At 46.2% G+C, this 12,347-nt stretch overlaps 1 long non-coding RNA gene across 1 annotated transcript in view; it reads right to left on the reverse strand.

The window, feature by feature from the left end:
• LOC105739723 overlaps window positions 1-12,347 on the reverse strand; it is a 54,298-nt gene that overhangs the window by 14,135 nt on the left and 27,816 nt on the right. Inside the window, exon 2 of the long non-coding RNA XR_001115665.2 lies at window positions 1,244-1,346. This is a non-coding gene — a long non-coding RNA (uncharacterized LOC105739723). The remainder of the gene's footprint in view (window positions 1-1,243; window positions 1,347-12,347) is intronic.

Raw genomic sequence — 12,347 nt, forward strand, 5'->3', positions numbered from 1 at the left:
GCAGGCAGCTCCACCTGCAGCCCCACTGTGGGATCCACTGGGTGAAGCCAGCTGGGCTCCTGAGTCAGTTGGGGCCTTGGAGAACCTTTATGTCTGGCTCAGGGATTGTAAATACACCAATCGGCACTCTGTATCTAGCTCAAGGTTTGTAAATACACCAATCAGCACCCTGTGTCTAGCTCAGGGTTTGTGAGGGCACCAATCGACACTCTGTATCTAGCTACTCTGGTGGGGCCTTGGAGAACCTTTATGTTGACACTCTGTATCTAGCTAATCTGGTGGGGACGTGGAGAACCTTTGTGTCTAGCTCAGGGATTGTAAAGGCACCAATCAGCACCCTGTCAAAACAGACCACTCGGCTCTACCAATCAGCAGGATGTGGGTGGGGCCAGATAAGAGAATAAAAGCAGGCTGCCCGAGCCAGCAGTGGCAATCCACTGGGGTCCCCTTCACACTGTGGGAGTTTGTTCTTTCACTCCTTGCAATAAATCTTGCTACTGCTCACTCTTTGGGTCCACATTGCTTTTATGAGCTGTAACAGTCACCGCAAAGGTCTGCAGCTTCACTCCTGAAGCCAGCGAGACCACGAGCCCACTGGGAGGAATGAACAACTCCAGATGCGCTGCCTTAAGAGCTGTAACGCTCACCACAAAGGTCTGCAGCTTCACTCTTGAGTCAGTGAGACCACGAACCCACCAGAAGGAAGAAACTCTGAACACATCTGAACATCAGAAGGAACGAACAACTCCAGATGCACCACCTTAAGAGCTGTGACACTCACCGCGAGGGTCCACAGCTTCATTCTTGAAGTCAGTGAGACCAAGAACCCACCAATTCCGGACACACAAGGACTAGTCATCAGAACTTTTTTCTCTATATAAAGAACTATAATGGCCGGGCGCAGTGGCTCACGCCTGTAATCCCAGCACTTTGGGAGGCCAAGGCGGGTGGATCACTTGAAGTCAGGAGTTCGAGACCAGCTTGGCCAACATGCTGAAACCCCATCTCTACTAAATATACAAAAATTAGCCAGGCGTGGTGGCGCATGCCTGTAGTCACAGCTACTTGGGAGGCTGACGCAGGAGAATCGCTTGAATTCAGGAGGCAGAGGTTGCATTGAGCTGAGATTACACCGCTGGACTCCAGCCTGGGTGACAGAGAGAGATGCTGTCTCGAAAAAAAAAAAAAAGAACTACAAGAGAAGGGTCCTCTCCCTCTCCCTTGCTCTGTTTCTTGCACTTACCACTCGCACTCATTACTAGATGGGACCACATGAAGAGTTCAATGCAGAACTGCAGAAAGGCTCTTCAGCATGTGGGCGTCTCTCACAAGGCCGGATGATTGAGCTGAAATGAGTTGACAATCATGTTGACTGTAAGGCAGTGCATTAGGGGCCCTGCTGTAGCAGTGACAGCCTGGATGCTCTGCATTTCAGATGGGCAGGAAATGCTCTGAGAACACATAGGCCTGGGCACTGGTCTTCAGGACCAGGTGAAGGAGGAAGGACCCCATTTCCTTCACCTTCATCCTCCAAGGCAAGTAAGTACCCAATAGCCATGCCTACAGCATCTTCCCCATAGGTGTGGGCAGAAGACCCCACTCCCTTGAACTCTCTAGTTAGTGTTTTCTCAAACTGCAACTTGATTTTCTCTTAAATGGGAAGTGCCTGAATGTAGGGCAACTGTGGGAAAGGAAGCATGGGAGTGTAATGATGAGCTTGGGCTGAAATCCTGGCCTTGCCCGTTGTTTTCTGTGTTATCTTGCTAACTTGTTTCACTCCCCCCAAGTGTCTATTTCGTGAGATAAAATAAGAATGGTAATGACACCCCCCTTGCCGAGCTGCTCAGAGGATTAAACAAGATAATGTAGGTGAATGCATTTAGCACAGTGCCTGGGGTACAATAGGTACTCAATAAAAGAGAAAATAAAATGGAAATAGATGGCAAAAGCCATTGTGAAGACTCAACCCCTAAACAAAGCTTCCTTTGAAATTAGAGAAATTTGCAACCCTGGCATCTTGGCTGGAATCCCAGGATAAGATGGGCACTTACAGCAGTAAAGCCAGCCACACCCTGGACACCAGGCCGCAGAGGGCAGGGGCTACTCCCCATCCGAGGGCTGCCGAGCTCAGGAAACTGATTCACATTTTGTCCTGGGGACACTGCACTTGGAAAAACATTATTGATTCCATGGTTCAGGTTGCAAAGGGAGGGAGAAAGATTGAATTTCATCACATAAAGCACTTATGCCTACTGTACTTTCTCTTTAGAGAGGCACTTGACAATCATTTTCATTAGTGTCTCTTCTTAAAACAATCTCAGAGATAGCTTATCCCCATTTTATAAAGGCAGAACATAGGAGAAATAACTGGCTGAAGAGCATGTGGCAGGGTGGCAAAAGTCAGAGTTCATGATCTCCAAATTTCTAGCATATTGCTTAACTAACCAAGCTTCAGCAATCTGCTCCACAAATGCCTGGCAGGGGCCTCTCAGTCATATACTTATTGCTCAAATCAGTCACTCATGATCGCCAGAAAAATGCAGACATGTAAATGTAGGCTACATGATTCGTTTTTCTTAGCAGCTTAGCACAGGAGATGAAAAGTGACTTTTCTAACCATATCACAAGTGGGTCTGCGTCCAGCAAGTCCTGAAACAGATGTTGGAACTATTCCAGGATATATGTTACACCATAGAGCTCTGGATGCCTAGAAGCAATGAAGATGGGGTAGGGGCAGTGAAATAGCCAGCTCCTACGCTAAATGCAGCCCTCCCCACCAGGGCTGTAGCCGGGCTGCCCCCTCACCTGAGGAAGTCATGCCTTTGATCATGGCAGCATCACAACCTGTCCTTGATACCAAAAGGAGAAACATTCTTGGCCTGTGCCCTCTTGGATGGATCATTTTTCAGAGAACAGGACATTTAGTGAGTTTGTCTCAAACTGCACAGAGAACATGGTGAACCTGCTAGGGCTGATTGCTGAGGGAAATTAAGAAGACAGGGATAAAGGCTTTTCCTCTGTTGCTAAAGCCAGCATGTACCTGAAATGAGCCCCAAAGCTCAGGCCTGACTTCATGCCTTTCTTGTCCTGGGAAGAGGGTTTATCAGAGTCCAAAGAATGCATTTCAGTTATCTTTGTTTCCAATACTGAAGCAGCTCCCTCTGCTCACCGAGGCAGAGCCCTTTCTATCTCTTTTTCAGAAAAGTCCCAAGGAACAATTGTTTTGGATTACTTAGTGGACTCAGCGTGGAAACTGCTTATGTGGCCCAGCTAGGTAGGGGCGTTCAGACAAGGAGACCTGACCTGGAGCCTCTGGGATGATTCCAAGGTGTTGCATGCATGCGTCTGCTGTGTGTTCATTAACTGCTGGGGGAAAAACTCTGGGTAGTCGCAGCCAACTACTGTCAGTTTTCAAGACAGGCTTCAGCAGGCAAGCAGCTTGGTGGGAGGCGTCCTTAGTCAGCTGGGAAAGTAAGGCTGACGTGCTGTCCGACCTCAGCGAGGCATGTGTCATACTCTTTCCATTCTCTGGCACCCTCTGGCTCTTCCTAAGGCCTTTTCTCAACCAGGCACGTGATGTGATGTAGACAGCAAGCAGGATGGGAGGCTGGCAGTCCCCCGCCTCAGCCTCCCAAAGTGCTGGGATTACAGGCGTGAGCCACCACGCCCAGCCAGTCTCATCTTGAATGACTCCCCAGAGTGGAGCTGGCAGTGGCCACTTAGACTCCCTCATATCACACCGTTGGCTTCCAAGCCCAGATATAGGTGCCTGCCCCTCCCGTTGGGACCTTGCCAAATCTTTTGTAACATTTTAAAACAGCCATTGAAGTGCCAGGTGACAAAATTTCCCTTGGAGATTGAGAAATTCTGATTGGGATGATGGCAGCATTCTGGAATTTATGTCAGATTTGCTTTCCAGGGGCCAGAAGCGAGGAGGTCAAAACTCCAGGTCCCCATCCCAGCTTAACCAAAGAACCACTACTTTTTTTCTTTTCTTTCTTTTCTTTTTTTTTTTCTCAGACAGAGTCTCGCACGGTCAACCATGCTGGAGTGCAGCAGTGCGATCTTGGCTCCTGCAACCTCCACCTTCCAGGTTCAAGCGATTCTTTTGCTTCAGCTTCTGGAGTGGCTAGGATTATAGGTGTGCGCCACAACGCCCGGCTAATTTTTGTAATTTTAGTAGAGATGGGGTTTTACCATGTTGGTGAGGCTGGTCTTGAACTCCTGGCCTCAAGTGAACTGCCCACCTTGGCCTCCTAAAGTGCTGGAACTACAGGCGTGAGCCACTGCACCCAGCCCCCTACCTTTTTTTTTTTTTTTTTTGAGATGGGGTCTTGCTCTGTTGCTCAGGCTGGAGTGCAGTGGCATGATCAGAGCTCACTGCAGCCTCAAACTCCTGGGCTTAAGAGATCCTCCAGGGCCGGGCGCGGTGGCTCACACCTGTAATCCCAGCACTTTGGGAAGCTGAGGCGGGCGGATCACGAGGTCAGGAGATTGAGACCATCCTGGCTAACAAGGTGGAACCCCGTATCTACTAAAATACAAAAAAATTAGCCTGGTGTGGTGGCGGGTGCCTGTAGTCCCAGCTACTCTGGAGGCTGAGGCAGGAGAATGGCATGAACCCGGGAGATGGAGCTTGCAGTGAGCTGAGATTGCGCCACTGCACTCCAGCCTGGGCGACAGAGCGAGACTCCGTCTCAAAAAAAAAAAAAAAGAAAAAAAGAGATCCTTCTAATGGCCGGGCACAGTGGCTCATACCTGTAATCCCAGCACTTTGGGAGGCCAAGGTGGGCAGATCACTTGAAGTCAGGAGTTTGAGACCAGCCTGGCCAACATGGTGAAACCCCGTCTCTACTAAAAATAGAAAAATTAGCTGGGTGTGGTAGTGCATGTCTGTAATCCCAGCTACTCGAGAGGCTGAGGTAGGAGAATTGCTTGAACCTGGGAGGCAGAGGTTGCAGTGAGCCGAGATCGCGTCACTGCACTCCAGTCTGGGCAAAAGAGTGAGACTCCATCTCAAAAAGCAAGAGATCCTCCTGGCTCAGCCTCCTGAGTACCTGGGACTACAGGTGTGTGCACCACAACATCCAGCTAATTTTTGTAGTTTTTGTAGAGACAGAGTCTTGCTATGTTATCCAGGTTGGTCTTGAACTCCTAGCCTTAAGAAATCCTCCCACCTCTGCCTCCCAAAGCGCTAGGATTACAGGCATGGGCTACTACACCTGGCCTTTCTTTTTGGTTTTACATACTGAAGTTAGGCACAGATTTCAATTGAAAGAGGGTTTTGTTGCTTTAAAAGTGTTTTAAAAGCCCTGCCCTGCATTATCCTTATCCCCTCCATTAGTAACTATACAGAATTTTAAAAGAGGAAAAATCAGAGAGGGAAAGGTAAGTTATTCCTTGGGTATGAAGAAAAGCCACAGGTGTTGTTTGGGCCTCAGCAGGGCATCTGTGCAGGTGTCTGTGCATTAGCAACACCATCTGCTTGGTTGTCTCTCAAAGGAAGAAGAATCCTGGCCTAATGAACTCCTCAAGCTCTCTTCTTTGGGAAATAGGAAGATCACAATTTGAAATCTTAATCCAAGGTAATAATTGAATATATAAGCACCCTACATAATCCAGAGCTAAAAAATGTGAAATTAAGTCATGAATTGCTTTCAAATATAGCAGGAATCTTCTAGCCTCTTCCAGTCCTGAAAGGCACCATCAAATGCTGCCTCAGAGTCAAGCCCCCAAATAAATACATACTAATAAGGCTGATTTTCCCTTTTCACTCTTCTCCTGGGCAGTATGAACCTTTGACTAGAGAGAGCCAGAAAGGAGCATCTCAACCCACTTAGGTGGTGGCCTCTTTTAAAGTGAAATGTGAAGCCAGGGCTCCAAACCGTCATTGTCCTGAGAGTTCCCAGGAAGGCTTTTGTGTGGTGACTTGGATGCCCGTCCAAATGGCCTTGGCTGGTCCCATCCCTCACTCTAGCTCCCTAAGGGTCCTGCTGCTATCAATTGACTATGAACATTTCCTTTCACTGCCTTTTGCAAACTGCTGGGTGAGTGCCAAGTAGTAGCTTTGCAGGGTTCATTCACCTCAGGGCTGGGAGCTTTTCAGCAGTGTAGGCAGGTTATGTGTTTCAAATCAGCATAGTAGGGCAGAATGATTTGGAAGCCATTTCATTTTTCAGTTCATCAAACTCCTACTCACCGGGAATCTCTAAACCAGCGATATGAAACCTTTCTGGAGTTGTGACACCCTGTTGTCACTCATTTTATTTCATCAAACACCCACCCCTCTTAAAAATGCAATGAGGCATGTATTTATTTTTAAGATGAAAGTGAATTAAAATTGGAAAATTACCTAAGAATTTTCTGGCACTCTAGCAAAAAAGGAGATCTACCAGAGGTGTTTGGAAGTCAGGATCTTCATTAACAGTCATCACTCTACACAGGGAAGAAGACACTTGACGGAATTGGGAAGTAGGAAGAATTTGTCTTCGCTCCTCCCCTCTCCCATGATCTAATTCCCTCCCCACCTGCACATCCCCTCCCCAGGCATCCGAGCACTCGCACTACCCCATACCTCCCTCCATGGTACCTCGTGCAGAACTGGCCCTTACCACCCCCGCCCCCAGCCCTGCTCTCCAACTGTTTCCTCTCAGTGCTCCTGTTAACATACCCAACGCCCACTCCTTCTGCAGGTAGTCCCTGTAGGTTAGTTGTTTCTTTAGAAAGGAGTAACAACTTCTATTTTTTTTTTTTTTGAGATGGAGTCTCTCTCTGTTGCTCAGGCTGGAGTGCAATGGCGCGATCTTGGCTCACTGCAACCTCTGCCTCCTGGGTTCAAGCAATTCTCCTGCCTCAGCCTCCTGAGTAGCTGGGATTATAGGCCACCATGCTCGGCTAATTTTTTTGTATTTTTAGTAGAGATGGGGTTTCACCATGTTGGCCAGGCTGGTCTCAAACTCCTGACCTCAAGTGATCCACCCACCTCGGCCTCCCAAAGTGCTGGGATTACAGGTGTAAGCCACCGCGCCCAGCCTAAGAGTAACAACTTCTAAGTTCATTTTCAGCACAAAAATTTTAGTGGAGTTAACCTTGATGATAATGCCTTAAAGTCTTAATCCCTCCCAGGGATATTTGTAATTTTTTATCCCTAGAATGCTCAGCAGAAGGGGTATTTGTAATGTAACTAGAGACGATATCATACACAAAAGAATTAATTTCCAATGGAATTTCAAGGGGTAACAGAAAGGAACAGGAAGAGTGGGAGATTGGTCCATTCTGACTTCTGGTAATAATGGCCCCCTTGTGGTGCAAGCATTCACTTTGGGATAATATAAAAGACACTGGGACTGGGCGTGGTGGCTCACACCTGTAATCCCAGCATTTTGGGAGGTTGAAGTGGGCGGATCACCTGAAGTCAGGAGTTCAAGACCAGCCTGGCCAATGTGATGAAACCACATCTCTACTAAAAATACAAAAATTAGCCAGGTGTGGTGGTGTGCACCGGTAATCCCAGTGACTCAGGAGGCTGAGGCAGGAGAGTAGCTTGAACCTGGGAGGCGGAGGCTGCAGTGAACCGAGATTGCGCCACTGCTCTCCAGCCTAGGCAACAGAGCAAGACTCTGTCTAAAAAAAAAAAAGACATTGGGTAAGAGTCAGTGACCTGGATCTATTTCTGACTTAATCCAATTCAACCAATATTTACTAAGCCCCTCCTATATGCCTGGAATTCGTCTATGCCGTTGGTATCCAAGATGAATATGACACATTCCATGTCCTCAGTGAAATCCCAGTCTGTCAGGAGGCATCTGATACCATGCTAAATGCTTCTCTAGCAGTTAGACAAAATGCTATGGGAACACAATAGAGAGGATGATTGATTCTGTCTGGAGAAAGCTGCAGAGAATTAATATTTGCATTGGCCTTTGAGGATGAGAACGAGTTGAGGAGGCTGGGAAAGGCAGGAGAAGAGGAGTGAGGTCAGTGGGGAAAAAAACCACCAGAACAAAAGCACAGGGAGGCGATTGCTGGGGAAGTCCAAGTATCTGGAGCACAAGAAGGGAAGTAGCGGGGATGAAGCTGAAAAGCAAGGCTGGGGTCAGATTTTGGAAAAGCTTTTACTGCCTTACTGAGGAGTGGAAGCATCAGCTGCAGACGATGGAGCCATCAGAAAGTTTTGAAACCTCCATAGGCACATTCTGGAGACCGCCACCTTCTCTCAGGCAAAAGACAATGGAGGCTCCATACAGGGCTATAAGGAGAATGGAAAGAAAAGACCCTGAGGATAGGATACATGCAAATAGTTGGCTCCTTCGATGTTGGGGTTAAAGGAGAAGGAGAAGTCATAGGTTTTTTGCTTAGGCTTGCTAAGTAATGGCGATACCACTAATTGAAGATAGGGATAACAGGAGCAAGAGTCCATGGGAAAGAACAGTGAGCTCGATTTCAGGCCTGTTGGCTTAAGAGACCAAGGACTAGTGTGAAGATGGTTGTTGATGTTGCTACAGAGGATTCTTCTCTTGTTTATGTTTTTGGTCTTCTTAACAGGACACTAAGTGCTTGTCTATGCCGGGCACACATCCATCTCTAAGATGGCTCTTCTTCCAGTTCTGTCATTTCTTCCATCAGACAGGATAGTGCGAGTGTAGATAGAGTTTAAACAAGAGGCCTAGGACTGCTGCTGCTATTAAGCAGAGGCCAAGTCACATGGAAGCTTCTGGAAGCTCAGGTTCTCATGTGCATACAGATCTGCTTCTTTGCATTCTAAATGTTAAACTCCTCACTTTCCATTCATCTTTTGTTTTCAGTTTATCTTTCTCAAATAATATCCTTGCTTGCAGAACTAATCATTGTCCCAAAGAGAACCTGTGACTTCTTTCTTGCTCATTTCAGCGTGAACATTGAGTGAAAACCTATAACTAGAACTCTGTTGTGGAGATAAAGTCATTCAGGAAATGTTTGGATCATTAGGAGTTCATCTCAGAAACCCTAAAAATGTGCATGCTCTTTGAGCTAGTAACCCTACTTTTTGGGATTTATCCTAGAGGAATACTGGACAAGTGGACAAATATGTATGTACAATATTGGCACACTTTTTTTTGAGACAGGGTCTCACTGTGTCTTCAGGGTAGAATCCAGTGGCATGATCATGGCTCACTGCAGACTTGACCTCCTGGGCTCAAGCGATCCTCCCACCTCAGCCTCCTGAGTAGCTGTGCTTACAGGTGTACACCACCACACAAGGCTAATTTTAAAATTTTTTGTAAAGATAGGGTCTCACTACATTGCCCAGGCTGGGCTCAAACCCCTGAGCTCAAGCAATCTTCCTGCCTTGGCCTCCCAAAGTGTTGGGATTATAAGCATGAGCCACTGCACCTAGCCTCAATATTGCCACTCTTGCTTATTGTAGTAAAAAACTAAGCAATAAAAGTCCACAAATAAGAGATTAACTAAATTACTTAAAATGATCCATATAATGAAATTTAATAAAAATTAACTCATTAAAAATGACAGTGTAAGCTGGGCACAGTGGCTCATGTCTGTAATCCCAGCACTTTGGGAGGCCAAGGAAGGAGGATCACCTGAGCCTGGAGTTTAAGACCAGCCTGGGCAGCATAGCAAGACCCTGTCTCTACAAAAGTTGTTTTTAAAAAAATGACAATGTAGATTAACATTGATTGACAATTGGAAAGTTAGAAAGACATTCAAGATTTATTACTGGAAAATAATAGATTATGTAAATTTATTATACAAAATGTTTAATGAAAAGATCTGAAAACCAAAATTGGCAAAATGTAAATAACAGTTATCTGAGAGGACAGTGGAAGGAATTTCTATTGGTTTAATTATTTTATTTTTCTTTCTGCTGTCATTACCTCCTAATTTATTTATTTTTTTTTTGAGACGGAGGTCCACTCTTGTTGCCCAGGCTAGAGTGCAATCGTGCAACCTCAGCTCACTGCAACCTCTGCCTCCTGGGATCAAGCAATTATTCTGCCTCAGCCTCCCGAGTAGCTGGGATTACAGGCATGTGCCACTATGCCTGGCTAATTTTGTATTTTTAGTAAAGACGGGGTTTCTCCATGTTGGTTGGGCTGGTCTCAAACACCCAACCTCCGGTGATCCACGGATTACAGGTGTGAGCCACCGCACCCAGCCTTCTAATCTTTTTTTTTTTTTTTTTGAGATGGAGATCGGGGAGTGGAGAGGGGGTATCTCTATGTTTCCCAGGCTGGCCTTGAACTCCTGGGCTCAAGCAATCCTCCTGCATAACTGGGACTACAGATATGCCCCACTGTACTGGCCTATTTCCTAATCTTTTTACAACAACTATGTATTACTGGTATAAAGAAATATCTGGCCAGGTGCAGTGGCTCATGCCTGTAATCCCAGCTACTTGGAAGGCTGAGGCAGGAGAATTGCTTGAACCTGGGAGGCGGAGGTTGCGGTGAGCCAAGATCAGCCATTGCAATCCAGCCTGGGCAACAAGAGTGAAACTCTGTCTCAAAAAGAAAAGAAAAGAAAAGAAAAGAAATATCAGGCTGGGTGCAGTGGCTCACGCCTGTAATCCCAGCACTTTGGGAGGCCAAGGCGGGTGGATTGCTTGAGGTCAGGAGTTCGAGACCAGCCTGGCTAACATGGTGAAACCCCGTCTCTACTAAAAATACAAAAATTAGCCGGATGTGGTGGCACATGACTGTCGTCCCAGCTACTCGAGGCACAAGAATCGCTTGAACCCAAGAGGCGGAGGTTGCAGTGAGCTGGGATCACACCACTGCACTCCAGCCTGGGCAAGACAGCGAGATGCCATCAAAAAAAAAAAAAAAAAAAAAAAGAAAGAAAAAGAAAAGAGAAAAAAGAAAGAAAAGAAATATCTATGCTTCTTTCAAATGTGCTGGGGCCAGTTTATCAGCTGTGCTCCCAGACAGGGCTAGATTGAGGAGCAGAGGAAGAGCAGGAAAGCCCTCCAACAGTGGCTAAATTGAAGATTATGGCCCTGGAAGTATATTTCACGAAGGGACCTCCCTCCCCTTTCAATGCACACTCTGGGGGATTCTTCGGAACGAGACACTGTTAGGTCATAGCTACATGGAGAGTCACACAGAAGGTCCAATTATCACATCTTCCTATATTTCCCCTAGCTTTTCTAAAATCTTAGCTCTTCCACAGTCTCTCAGATAGAAAAATCACCCAAGATCTAATTTCTTACCCTAAAATTATTGTTATTTTAAAATTCGACCTAGCTCTGTGCAGTTTACCTTCTAAACTGGGTCTGTTGCAGCAAGAGATAAATATTCCTGATGAGAGGGGTCAGGTGAAGGCAATCAGGTCTGAGAGTGATAAACACCAGCAGAAGCCAAAGGGGTGGCTGGAAGATACACCTGTACAACATGGTCAAATCTAACTGGTAATCGTACATTTGGAAAATAAAATGGTATCATTCTCACTATGCAGTGGGAGGCGGTTGAGAGAGAAAGATAAGACCCAAGGCTGGTAATGATGCAGGAAATGGACCTTCTCCTGTGTTGCTGACAAAAGTGGGAATGATTACAACCTTTCCGTAGAGCATTGGCAAGAGGCATCCAAATCTATACACATGTGCATACCTTTTGACCCAGGATTTCTACGTCCAGAAATTCATCTTAAGGAAATAATCAGAAATGTGATTATATGCTTACCTGTAAGAATCTTCATCTGGGCCAGGTGCAGTGGCTCACGCCTATAATCCCAGCACTCTGGGAGACCGAGGTGGGCAGATTACCTGAGGTCAGGAGTTTGAGACTAGCCTGGCCAACATTTAAAAAAAAAAAAAAGAATATTCATCTGCTTTATAACTGACATTTTTAACAATAGAAATAAATCAATATAATAGAAAATTTTGAGAAAAACTTAGTTCCATCAATAGGGAATTGGTTAAAAAAAAAAGTAAGAGCTCAGCTTCTAGATTCTGAGCTCAAATCACAACTTACTAACTGAATGAACCTAAGCCAATTCCCTGACTTTTTTTTTCAAGACAAGGTTTTGTTCTGTCACCCAGGCTGGAGTGCAGCAGTGCGATCACAGCTCACTGCAGCCTTGACCTCCTGAGTCAAGCAATCCTCCCACCTCAGTTTCCCTAGTAGCTGGGACTACAGGCCTGCACCACCATGCCTGGATATTTTTTGTAGAGACGGTTTCGTCATGTTTCTCAGGCTGGTCTGGAATTCCTGGGCTCAAGCAATTCTGCCTTGGCATCTGAAAGTGCTGGGGTTAGAGGCGTGAGCCACTGTGCCTGGCCCTCGACTTTTTTAAGCCTAATTTTCCTCATCTGTAAAATGGATCACAATAATAATACCTTCTCCTAACCACTT

This window comes from Nomascus leucogenys, chromosome 5, assembly GCF_006542625.1.
Source record: "Nomascus leucogenys isolate Asia chromosome 5, Asia_NLE_v1, whole genome shotgun sequence".
In the NCBI taxonomy this organism is placed as follows: domain Eukaryota; kingdom Metazoa; phylum Chordata; class Mammalia; order Primates; family Hylobatidae; genus Nomascus; species Nomascus leucogenys.